The sequence below is a fragment of the Dasypus novemcinctus genome, chromosome 4 (assembly GCF_030445035.2).
Source record: "Dasypus novemcinctus isolate mDasNov1 chromosome 4, mDasNov1.1.hap2, whole genome shotgun sequence".
Taxonomy (NCBI): domain Eukaryota; kingdom Metazoa; phylum Chordata; class Mammalia; order Cingulata; family Dasypodidae; genus Dasypus; species Dasypus novemcinctus.
In genome coordinates, this window is record NC_080676.1 from 81,632,924 (window position 1) to 81,644,620 (window position 11,697).

Here is an 11,697-nt window from a genome sequence, read left to right on the forward strand (position 1 = left end):
GTGGTGATGTGGTGATGCGGCCATGCAGAGATGATGTACACGAGGCCCTCTTCTGTGCTGCTTTCTCCCCAACACAGAAACTACTGGGAAGGAACTCTGCTCTGCTTCCCTTTTGCATTCTTTCTCTGAGTATCACCTACAAAGGCCTCCCGGCATGTTACTGCAGAGCCTCCAAAGCAAGGGAGGACAATGGGACCCTGTTTTATTTGTCCTTCTAGGTCCAAACTGGCACAGCTTTTGGTGCACAGTAGGTACTCAGATAAGTGTTTGCTAGATAAAAGTGTAGATAAATAAAATAAATGAATGTTTGAATGAATGGAACATGTGAATTAATTATTTGCCTAGGACTGCATTGCAAAATCGGGTAGAGAGTATTGTCAAGTAGAAAAAAAAGGCACAGATCTGGATTTGAATGTTAGTTCCACTACTTGACTGTTTTGTGACCCCAGGAAGTTATTTAATCTTGCTCATCTTCACCTCTAAATGAGTATCATAATACAATTATTGTGAAGATTAAGTGAGAATATATGTAAAGTTCTCATATAATGTTAGTTACCCAACCAATATTAATTGACTTTCTCCTCAATTTCTTGAAGCAGACAGAGCAGAGCTAATAGATTGCTGAGTGGCGAAGGCATGCAAAACCTGTGATTAAAAAAAATTTTTTTCTAACAATAGAGCCACATTTTCAAAGGAAATACAATATGGAACTCTAATATGTTCCAGCAGATCAAAATGGAGCTACTCTGGCTGAGACAAGAGTGGGGAGGCTGGGCCTCACTGAGAGTCTCCTCATCAGCTCCAACTTTCCAAACCACGTGGCCCGCCACAGAACAGTTGGAAACCATAACTCCAGAATTAACAGAAAAGTAAGATTCAGCCAAATTACTGAGCTTAAAAGGCAGTTATTTAGTTAGAAGAAACTCAAGACTAAAGTTGGAAATCCCTGGTCAAAATGGGTAAGTTGACATTTCACAGTTTTTGTGTCAGAGAATCCCATTCACTGGAAGCCTTCTAGGAAAGTCTCCTGGCAAATTGAGACCAGTGAGTTTCCTTTCGTAACAGACAAACTGAAGGACTCTTTAGGATGGGCTGTGCTCCTGCCATACTTAAAGGAAAGGCAACATGATTTCTAAGAAAGGGAAATCAAACCTGGCTAATCATTTAGCATTCTTTGAAGGCTATTAAATATCTGTGATTAAGGACTTCTTGAAGTTTAAAACAGAAAGACTTTGACTAAGTTCTTTTTTAAAAAAGACATTTTGAAGTTGGTGATCTTACAGTGAGGACAGGCATGCAGACAGAACAAAAGGGAGAGGCACGCACAGAATAGAAACTAGAAACTGTGATGTCTCTAGGGCCTGATAGTAGTTGTATTTACTGATAAGGAAGTTTTGTAATGCATGCCCCTATTTGGATTGATTTATATTTTCTGACGTTTCCTATGACCATTCACTTCTTACTTTCATTTCCCACTGTCAGCCCCTAACTTCTGGCTCCAATGAGCTAACAGTTTCCATATTTCCAATCCACACAGTACTTCCAGAGGGAACTTTCTAAAGGAGATGTTCGTAAATGATCTTACAGAGCACAGATGTTGCTTCCACCTATTGAGACAACAGGTTGTGGTGTCAGAATTGAATAATTGTAGTCATTTCCTAATTTGAAGAAAAATTAATGATCAAAATTTATCATTTTAAGCATTTTCTTATGAATTTGTCTTAAATCTTTGGTGCCTGCTACTACCTGTCTGTGTTAGAATCTAGTTTACAGGCCAAAATGAACTACCTAATTATTTTAAATTTAATATATCAACACTTTTTGGTGTTCCACACAGATAAGCATGACTTTAAGTACTCTTTCATTTAATAAATCCTAAGATTTATTTCATTTAATAAATCCTGAAAACAGAGCTCTGCTTATATATTACCCTCTTACATTCAAAGGTTCTCTCCAGCCTAAATTCAAAAGGAGGCTCATTGTACCCTTTCAACCCACAAGCTTAACCACTGGTTCCTTCTTCCTTCCTGTTGCATAATGGTACCACTTGTCTACCCATTCTCTGTTGTTGACCCAATCTCTTCAAATCTGGATGTGTTCTTGTCCCATTCTTTCGGACTGATTTGAGAACTCTGCAACTTTCAGCTTTTGGGGACATGGCAATGGCTTCCCTTTACCTGTAGTCATATCCCACCATTCCCTTCTCCATGCAGGCCAGTGGAAGAGAGGTTGGATAACCTAAGAGATGAGTGCAAACTCCTCAGTGTGTGTTCAAGATGGTCTCCAACCAGTGTGCCCCTTCATGTCCTCATCATGCCTTCCTTTTGGGCTTAGATCATATCTCCCTTTGGAATCCTTTCTCCCATTTCTGCCTATTGAATTCTTTACCATCATCTGAAGCCAAAATGAAAACCCCCCTTATTCTGCACTCCTCTTGCCCAGAATTATCCTTCCTTCTCTACTTCCCTCTCTCTGCCCTTAGCAAGTAGCTCTCCAGGGGTATGCAAATACACTGTTTGGTGGATATGTGTGTGTGACTTTCCTTCCCTAATAGTCTCTGCCACAGCAACCTACCACGGTAATTCATGATCTCTTTTCTTCACCCAAGTTTGTTTCAAAAGTTATTCTGAACCCTTAAAGGAATGTTTTCATGCACATTAAAAAGCCAATTTGAAAAGAATATTGCATTAAAAAAGCAAAATTATAAACATATAAATTAACTGATGAGTGACACACCTGTAAGTCAATAACTATGTTCTTGATATTTTGTTTTTTAATAAGAAGGTAAGTGATTAGGGAGAACTTAAGGTCTCATTTATCCTAGGGTCATTTATCAACCATGTGCTCATTCATAGCAAGGTAGAATATCAGCTCTGGCTGCAAATTTAGGGGCTTTGTAGTCAGTCCTCATTGTATAGATGAGGAACTAAGGCTTAGAGAGAGGAAGTGTCTTGTTCATGAACATTGATATGGGTTAAGTAGAGTCAAAATTTGAGTCCAGGTGTCCTAACTCTTAAGTCAGTCTTATACTGAATTCATTCCAGATCATTCTTCTTGTTAAGGTAGAGACATACCACCTCCCTTTATATTTCTTTAAAATTAGTAGAAACTTCCAATGCCCTGCCATTGAGCCTGCCCTTTCCCTGTACAAGTTAAAGCTGTAAAGGGAGTCACATTAACAAAGCTGACAAGGAGAAAGCCTTCCATTTCTCCCTCCATTCAAAGTCTTCTTCATGATTTGTCTAATTTCTGAACCCCCACGACTAGTGAATCATTCCTTTGTTCCTGATTAAAATGCAAATACTTTCAAAGTGGCACATTGAGTCTCATGAACCATCAATGTCAATGCCTCATTGTGAATGATTTGATCAGATACCTTCCTCATACTGTATTTTCAAAGGGAGAGAGAGGAGATACCATGAGAGGGAAAGAGACCCAAGGAGAAGGTGAACGTGAAAGAGACAAACCTCCTAACTCACGATTTGGGGACTTGGGTCTGTCCCTGTTTGTGGATAGAAAGTGACTCCTGATATGATGTGTCTTCTCTCTCCCTTCCCTTTTAGCCCACATTATGTATGTATGGGCTTTTTCAAATACATGGCCTTCTGAAACTTACCCGTGTTGTTATTCTAAAGCAGCCCTTCCCTCATATGTATTAGATTTCTTTACCTGGCCAGACTAGAAGGGAAACACATGGGATGAGGTGGAGTTTAAAAAGCAGGAAGTGGTGAAGGACAGAGGGCAGAGTAGCTGCTCTTCCCTTCAGAAGCAAAAACAAAAGTACCAAAAGTAAGCAACTCATATCAAAATATATTCTATGAAAAGGAACAGGCTCCTGCGAACCACACCCCAAGAAAAAACTGCCCAGTGGCCTGGCACCATGATGATTTACTCAAATTGCTCAGCACCCTGGGAGTGCCTTTGCTTTGAGAAGTGCAGATTTAAAAATGGCTAGAACTTTATTTCTTGTTTTTTTTTTCCTTTGTGCCTTCATTCAGTCTGTTTTCTTATAAAAAGTATTCATATCTATAGTGTCGATATTGTCAGACACATTGAATAGGCTTAAAAACAATTGCTCATTAAATGAACCGATTTTCACAGAAACAGGAAAAGAACTGAGACATGCCCACCAAATACGAGATCATTTTTCCAGTTCATTATTTTTTCCCTCACCCAAGTTTGTTGCACCAGAGAACAGACAGACCATATTTCAAACTGTAGTTCATGCTAGAGAAATTTGGATTAACAAAAAGAAGAAAAAAAGGAGAAATAGGAAAGGAAGAAACCAGGAAACACAATATGCTGCTGTCTTAGTCCTGGCCCTGAAACTTGGGACAAGAATAGAGAGTTGTGTGGCTTAGGGGTGAGAGTACAGATGGGTGTGGGAATTTTAGATCAGGATAATTGCTGGGCTGCTTAAATTTAGGGTAGGACGAGTCCCCTGGAAATGATGGAAAGTAGAGCTTGTTCACAAGGCCACGGCATCCACAGCTCACAGCACCCATCGGTTTTTCCTTCTTGGAAGGTCTAGATCTGTGCTGACCAATACAGTCATTTTTAGCTGCATGTGGTAGTTGTCCTTAAATTCATTCAAATTAAATAAAATAAAAAATTCAGTTATTTGCCCTATCCATTCTTCAAGTGTGCAATGGGCACATGTGGCTAGTGACTACTGAACAGAACATTTTCATTTTTTACCCCAAGTTCTACTGTACAGCAGTGCTCTAGACTCCCGATGCTTCCTGAAATGCCACCTGAAGTCAGGGACCAACAGGTAAGCAATGGCTCAGGCACCTCAGGAGTGAGCAGTGCCAGCAGCATGGTCCAACCTCAGGGCAGGAGTGCTAGGGAGAATCCTTGCCGGAGGTGAGATTAGAGCACCCCCTCATGAATGTGGTCTCTGCCCCAATTAGGGAATGGTGGCCCATCGGCCTTACGGGCAGCCTGCATGACCATCAGATCTGGAATCCAGCAGCAGGACACAGCGTGTTCTCTGACTGACTGCTGTTTGCTCTGGTTAAGAATGTACACAGTATAGAGATTAAAAAAACCAAAGAAACTCTGAGATTTCATTTATTATTCTTGATTAGATGGTATCTAGTCTTTTTAAATCTAAATGTCTATGGTTTTTCCCAGATACTTTTAAAAAACAAATAGGTGAGGGGAGTGGGTGTAGCTCAGTGGTTGAGCACCTGCTTCACATGTATGAGGTCCCGGGTTTAATCCCCGGTACCTCCTAAAAACAAACAAACAAACAAACAAACAGGTAAGTTGATTTTTAAGCCTATTATAGCAGAAAGCAAAAAGACCTGCTATATCAGAAAGCAAAAAGACCTCCTGTAGCAGAAAAGTTTTCTTTTCATTGAAAAAGTTTTATGGAAAGAAAAACATCTCTTCACAAGGCTTGAAAACTGTATAATCTAAGTTATACATATATATATATACATCTGAAATATATATATTCTAAGTGAGTTTTCTCTTGTTTCGTTTAGCCATTCAACTCAAGCAAGAAATGGTCAGTAAACATTGTCTCTAATCTCACAAAGATATTTATAAAAGACATAAAAATTCATGATGTTTAAAACTATTTAAAACTAGTTAGAATTGGGGCTTTAGGTATATATAACAAAATACCAGAACAAAAAGCCATATTTAGAACCTGATTCTGATGGATCAGTAAATTGGTGAAGAATAAAAATAATATAAAAAATAACATTGTATAGATAAGGCTAATTTGTTGACTTATTTCAATGGACACATTTATTAAGCCAAACTGTTTGCAGAGAAAAATCTTGAGTAAATTATCTCACAAATCCCATTACAAGTTGGCAGCACCAAATGATTTCTGACAAGACCAGGAAACATTCTCTCTGCTAAGTAAGGAACAGTGCATTAAGAAAGAACGTGATCTGTTTCCTTACATTTTCTTTTGCTTTTCTGACTCCAAAAGGAAATTGGAGGTCTGCAAAGGTATCTATAAGATTTAATTGGGAGATAGAGGATTTCCCAGGGTTCTAAGATTTTCCTTGGTCTTTCTGTGAGGAAGTTTGGAGTTGAAATCAAGACAGTTATCAGTTGAAATCAGAACCACATCCTGGGAAGAACTTTGATCCCAGCGCTGAGACTAGGACAATAATTTCAAAGCCTTTAGGAAAGCAATGTATACAGTTCAAAATAAAAGAACACAACAATCACAATATCCTAACTTACAAAAAATAGCATCCTGTCTTTACCAAGAGGGTAACTTCTAACCCTTTCCCTTTCAGACCACTACCTTCCCTCCCAGGGGAAGCAAACCGGTCATTCAGAGTGCAGTGGGACCGGGTGCCGGCTGCCGAGTGAACGCAGTCTACTCACAGAGCCCTCTCCTTCTCTTGCTGTGCTGGGCACTCTGAAATCGCACTCGCCTAAGGCACTTTTCTACCCTGCAGCACTTCTTTGATCCTCCGGGACCAGGGAAGAGTGGTCTGTGATTGGAGGCATCTCACATGGGCTGACCCTGATGCTGCCTGAGTCCGCCTCACTCCAAGCAGCCGGAAGTAACAGGAAACTTTGTCAGGGGATTTCTGCTTCTTTGGAATGTGGTGATTCTGATGGATGAGAGCACCCTGACAAGGCTCAGCTTATTACTTCTCTGGATTCCATTTAAGTCTGGGCTTGGCTTGAGCACCATCTCTGGGTTTTTCATTTTTATTTTTATTTGATTTGCTTTTATTAGTGTGACTTGATCCTTATTTTTGCTTTTGTGTATTAAAAAACCCATCTATTGTCCTGACTGTTCAGAGTGATGCTGGCACATGTTTACTGATACAGGGTCATATCCAGTTTCAGATTCTATGACTTGCATAGATTATATTCATGGGGACAGTAATTGTCCAAGTAGTGCTCACACTGTTAGTGGTCCAAAGACTAATAAGGGGCAGGTCAAGAGATCTGGATACAAACAGGTTGGGAGGAATTTGAGCATAGAGAGGGCTCAGGCAATTATCTGATGATGCAGAATCCCTTCCTTTTCCTTCACTCTCCTCCCCTCTCCTCCCCTTCCCTTCGTTTCTCTTCCTTTCCCTTCCTTCCTTCCTTCCTTCCTTCCTTCCTTCCTTCCTTCCTTCCTTCCTTCCTTCCTTCCTTCCTTCCTTCCTTCCTTCCTTCCTTCCTTCCTTCCTTCCTTCCTTCCTTCCTTCCTTTTTTCCTTCCTTCCCTCCCCCCCTACTTTCCCTCCCTCCCTCCCTCCTTCCTCTGGAGCCACCATGTGTCATATACAGTACCAACACATTACTTTAAGGGCTGTATAGCAGTTCATGGTATACATGAACCACAGTTTATTTAATCTGGTATTGGGAATAGGTAAGGGCAGTAATGCCAGAATTTACTGAGTGCTTTGTTTAATAGATTGGAGCATGTCTGTCACAGGTTAGGTTCTTCAGGGAGCAGATTCTGAGACAGAGTTTAGTGTGCAGTATATTTACTAGGCAGTGCCCTTGAGATTAGCAACCATAGAAGGGAGAGGGAAGAAACAGGATTGGGCAGACAGAGAAGTTGAGCTGTGATGCAGGCAGAACACCTCAACCAAACCTTAGGGAGCTCTGGACCTAAGATAGCCTGTCATAATTGTTCTGCATGATCAGTCTTAGGATATGGGTTACCCTGGGAAGGTGGCTTTTAGTCGCTGAGGCAATCTCTGAAGGGGGCTGATGGCCGGAGGCTGCCAGAACTCCCAGCAGCTAGGCAACAAATCCCTCCTTGAAGGGGCATCTGCATGGACTGTATTTGTGTTCATCACGATGCTTTATTCCTCAACAGATCTCCAGGGCCTAATTAGAGAAATTATGATTATTCTATAGAATTCTATGTAACACTTAAGAATGATGCCACAGAAAATATTCAACGATGTGGAAAAAGGTTCACTGATTTATTCAGCAAATATTTATTGAGAACTTATGATGTGTTAGGAATTTTGTAGGTCCTAAAAGTGAAAAATCAGGTGACAAAAGCTTGCGTAAATTGATACATTTTTATTTTCTTTTAAAAGAATGTGTATATATATATATACATGAATTAAAAAGTTAGGAAGAATGTACAATAAACATTAACAGGGTTATATCAGGATGGTGGAATATGGCTGACTTTTTTTGGTAGTTCATTTGTTTGAAAATGATATATATTATAAATATAAAAAGAGAAATATAAATTACTTAAAACAGGTGTTATTCAGCAGATGAATGAGTGGTATAAAGAAAATATGGTACATACATACAATGGAATATTATTCAGTCATAAAAAGGAATGAAGTTCTGGTACATGTTGCAACATGGATGAACCTTGAAAATATTACACTGGGTGAAATAAGCTAGATGTAAAAGGACAAATATTGTATGATCTACATATATGAAAAACCTAAGATAATAAATACACAGAGACAGAAAGTAGGTTAGAATTTGATGGGCTGGGGGAGGAGGGAATGTGGAGCTGTTGCTTAATGGGTAGAGAGATTGGGGTGATGAAAAAGTTTTGGTAATGGGTGGTGGTGAAGGTAGCACAATATCGTGAATGTAATTAATACAACTGAATTTTAAACTTAAAGCGGTTAATATGGGATATTTTGTTATATATATATTATCACGATAAAATAAAATAAAACAGGTGGTATTCTGGAAATCTTTGTGATAAAGTAGCAAAGAAGAAAACAAGGACAGATATTTCTACTCATATTTTAGGTATTTTAAGTTCTATTACTAGGATTACGTGAGGAGAAAAAATAAACATGAATCTTTTCAAAATAGATAACGTGAATACAAAGCTTAATAACAGGTATAAGAGAATAGCTCAGAAAAGGACAATCAATTTTCAGATAATAATGGCAGCTGATTAGATTGAGGTATTTCGAGTCTTTAATGTATAAACAAGGCAGACTTATTTTTCCAATAGCTGATTTTTAAAGTGTTCTGTGAATGCCTCCCTTCTCTCTGGGTAGGCGGCTCCCTTAACTATGTCTTAGTGCAATTCCAAAGCTTATCAGTGAATTCTCATTACTAAAATTCTCATTTCAGTTAGAAAGACTTAGATATTCTTCTTCCTCTCACCACAATTTAGACTTGTGACTCCAGTGGTTGGGGGCCCATGGGGAGGAAGAAGAGTCTTCTCTCCAATAACTCTCCTCCCAATTCCTTATGTTTACTTCTCTGAGAAAGAAATAATGTCATCGTACATGACTGGTCTTGGAGAAGCTGCTGTCTCTTTCTGAGGCTCACCACCACCATCTAGTCCTTATCAGCAGCCTCAGTGTGGGCAGGAGTCGGTATACAGGGCTGGCCGAGGAGAGCGTTCACTCAATCCCAGTCAGCTTCCCTAGGTACCAGAGGTTTCCTGAGAGGCCTGGTGACAGCTCCTTGCTGATCTGCCCCCTTCATTGGTTTGCAGCCAGTCTGTAGCCTCTAATCTGCTCTACTCCAGAACTCCAGTTCTCAAACTGGGTCCATCTTCTGTACACTTCATCAACTGGAATTCCAGGGGGCGTGCTTGTTCCCTCTCCTTGTGGCCACACCACTGCACCATTACCCTCCATTGCTTTTCCTTCTCAATGGTGGTTCCAAGGCAAGGTGACAAGCCTGGTAACTAATGGAAAATCTAATTGGACTAAAGGAGGCTGGGTCCTACATGACTTCAAACTTTTCAATTCTCATGGGGCTTCCCTTTTTCATCTTTGGGGCAGGGAGCCAGTGAAATATTTCTGTTCACAAAAACTGTACTCCTTAAACAGATCTCTTACTTCACATCTACTTTTTTTTCCTTTTTTAATGGGGGAGGGAGGGAGTTGTAGTCAAACAGGTGGGTAAATGACTGGACCCATATTTGGATGTTCTCTGAATTAGAAATGTGAGATACTTATTGCTTTTTGCTCTAGTCACCAATTATAGGGGGGGGGGGGGGGAAAGAGAGAGAATACCCTCAAACTATGGGATATTGTCTATCATATTTTCAGTACTTACTAAGTTCTAGTCCCTGTTAAATTCACTCTTCACAACAGCCCTGTGAAGTATATACTATTATTAGTTCCATTTTACAAATGAGACTGAAGCCTTAAGAAGTTAACTTGCGTATAGTTGCAGAATTATTTTAGGATAGAATTCTGGTCAGCCTGTGCTCATAGCCTGCACTCTTTTTTTTTTTTTTTAGGAAATACTGGATTGAATCTGGGACCTTGTACATGGGAGGAGGCACTCAACCACTGAGCTGCACTCTTAATGACTAAGCTATGCTGTTTGAGTCTAGTGAGATAATCAGTGTAACTTTTCAAGTGGTACTGAAATTTTATATTACTAATTTGATTTTTTTCTATTGATAGTTTAATGAGGTGAAAAGAGAACAGAATACTGTTCCTGGGATACATAAGAAACAATTTCTGCAAAATGGGTTTAAAAGTAAATCTGTCAGAGCACCCAGGCTCTATGAACAGTAGAGCAAGTTCACTAATTAGATCCCAGGTTCTATATTAAAAGCAACCGAGTCAAACCTGGCAAATATGTTCCTGAAATGCCAGGTCCACAGAATTCTCTAGTGCCTCTGAAAATTGCTTTTTCTCCACCTGCTGTTGGCTTTCTTTGCCAATTTTCCTGAGCTGTATAAATTTAGGTTTTTTGACCTTTATCAGGGCCTTTCTCTTATTCAGCAATCCTTATACTCAAGGTTAATTGACATTCTCATATTCCCTTCAGCTTGATGTATAACTCAGTTCATACTTTATATTATCATCACTACATGATAATTTCTTAGGGCAAGTCTAGATTTCTCAAGGAAAAGTGACACCCCAGTACTAATTGACTCTTACTATTTGGAAAGGACTTTAGAGATTATTTGTCCACTTTTTCATTCAATGAAGAAATGCCTCTATAGGTCCAATATCAAGGGACAACTCTAGTATTTATTGTAGAGCTACCATTGAAGATGTTGGTCACAGCTTTACATGTTGGGTTCATAAGGTTCCAGGGGAACACATTATATCTGTTCTCCATATCTGGAAAAAGCATACTTTTCCTAAGCAGCTGCTTTCCTTCCTTCCTTCCTTCCTTCCTTCCTTCCTTCCTTCCTTCCTTCCTTCCTTCCTTCCTTCCTTCCTTCCTTCCTTCCTTCCTTCCTTCCTTCCTTCCTTCCTTCCTTCCTTCCTTCCTTCCTTCCTTCCTTCCTTCCTTCCTTCCTTCCTTCCTTCCTTCCTTCCTTCCTTCCTTCCTTCCTCCCTCCCTCCCTCCCTCCCTCCCTCCCTCCCTCCCTCCCTCCCTCCCTTCCTCCTTCCACTGAACACTGTACTGTAAATCTTCAACCAAATTCAATATTGCTTCCATTCTTACCATTCCATTGAAACTTCTTGTCAAGTTACAAACAACTTCAGTTTTGCCAAGTCTTGTGGGCACTTCTTTTTCTTCAATTTACTCAACAACTCAGCAACAATTGATACAGCTGGCTATTCTACCCTTCCTGTAATATTTTCCTTTCCCGGCTATTGTAATACCATATTCTTGTGCTGCTTCTCCCATTTCTCTGGCAGTTCCTTCTCAATTCTCATTGTCGTCTCCCCCTTGGCCTGGCCAACTATGTTAGAAGACTCCAGGGCTTAGACCCAGTTCTCAATTCTGAGTCTAGCTCTTCCATTAGAGTCAATACCCTTGTTCACTCATTTCTACCACTTCTTGTTCAAAAAAGATA

At 39.9% G+C, this 11,697-nt stretch overlaps 1 protein-coding gene across 3 annotated transcripts in view; it reads right to left on the reverse strand.

Annotated features, from left to right (window-relative positions):
• The window catches only part of UPK1B (uroplakin 1B), a 29,306-nt gene extending 22,792 nt beyond the window's left edge, over positions 1–6,514 (reverse strand). For all 3 annotated transcript variants that reach the window (XM_012520544.3, XM_012520543.3, XM_004480793.3), the window contains exon 1: positions 6,358–6,514. The gene's annotated coding sequence lies outside the window, so the exon portion shown is untranslated. The remainder of the gene's footprint in view (positions 1–6,357) is intronic.
• Positions 6,515–11,697: the final 5,183 nt, after the last annotated feature.